Genomic DNA, 1,188 nt, shown 5'->3' with positions numbered 1-1,188 from the left:
GCCCTACATAAGGATGTATAAATAAGTGAATATTTTTGTATGTTTTAAGTTGAAAGAAAATGTTTGACATATGTATGGTATTTAATGATTATTTTTATCAGCCAACTACCTGTCTTCCCAGTTGCTTTAGATGAGTAGGATTCTCTCATATTGTCCTTGTCTTTGAGATGAAAAGTTGAAAGACAGGGAACTTGCTGGGTGCTTACTGGAAATGGTGCAGGCCTCAGGCTATTTGAACAATTGAATTCAAAACATGGATATCAGACCAAATTGCTTAATGTATATCAACAATATGAACGACAAAATTAAAGAAGAAGGATTGAAGACATTCCCATGTGCCCTGTTTTCTCAGTTGGGCCATGTGGTAAATATTGTGGCTCTAAAGACCATGAAGATGAGTGGGGGACACTGGGCTCATCCACAAATGCCTTGAGACAGTTACAAGGATTTCCATTGTATGACAAACCAATGCAAATCCAGTATGCAAAAACAGATTCTGATATCATTTCTAAAATGTGTGGCACTTCTGCTGACAAAAGAAAAGAAAAAAGCCCAAACTGTGGAACAGACAGCAACAACTGCAAACAGAAAGCCCGGTCAGGAAACACTGAATTAAGCTGATACCCAAGGAAATTCAACACCAAGTCCTCAGGTTCTTACTACCCTCCGAATTCTGTTTTATTTTTAAGTTAATTTACCAGCAGAGACTCATGAGATGATGTTATGTGTGCTATTTAATCGGTTCCCTGGTTTCAAGAAAGTACGTTTGGTACCTGCGAAGCATGGTATTGCTCTGGTTGAATTTGAAAATGATAAGTAGGCTGGAGCTGTCAGGGCATCTTTACAAGGATTTAAGGTCACTTTGTCCTACGCCATGAAAATCACCTGTGTCAAGAAGTAATACTTGGGATAGTCATCATTAAAAGACTTAATATTATTTATAGTGTTTGTTTTAGTAACATTTGGTCAGGTCATTCTAATAGTTAGGGATGGGGAAAGTCAAAGTGAAAAAAAACAGAGAAGTGACTTAACTAGGTAACATCTAGGACATGGTGAGCCAGGAATGAAGTCTGTGTGCCTGGCCGTGGTTCAAGCTCTGGACCACAATGTGATGCATAAACAACCCCCTCCCCCAACCCCGCAATGATGCTCTCAATCACGCTAAAATTAAAAATGGCTATGCAAAGC

General features: G+C 38.9%; 1 pseudogene; it reads left to right on the top strand.

Annotated features, from left to right (window-relative positions):
* The first annotated feature begins 253 nt into the window (after positions 1-253).
* On the top strand, positions 254-901 carry LOC117064497 (annotated as a pseudogene).
* Positions 902-1,188: the final 287 nt, after the last annotated feature.

The sequence above is a fragment of the Trachypithecus francoisi genome, unplaced genomic scaffold (genome assembly GCF_009764315.1).
Source record: "Trachypithecus francoisi isolate TF-2019V2 unplaced genomic scaffold, Tfra_2.0 Lachesis_group2, whole genome shotgun sequence".
In the NCBI taxonomy this organism is placed as follows: Eukaryota; Metazoa; Chordata; class Mammalia; order Primates; family Cercopithecidae; genus Trachypithecus; species Trachypithecus francoisi.
This window is presented reverse-complemented; position numbering and strand designations above follow the sequence as displayed.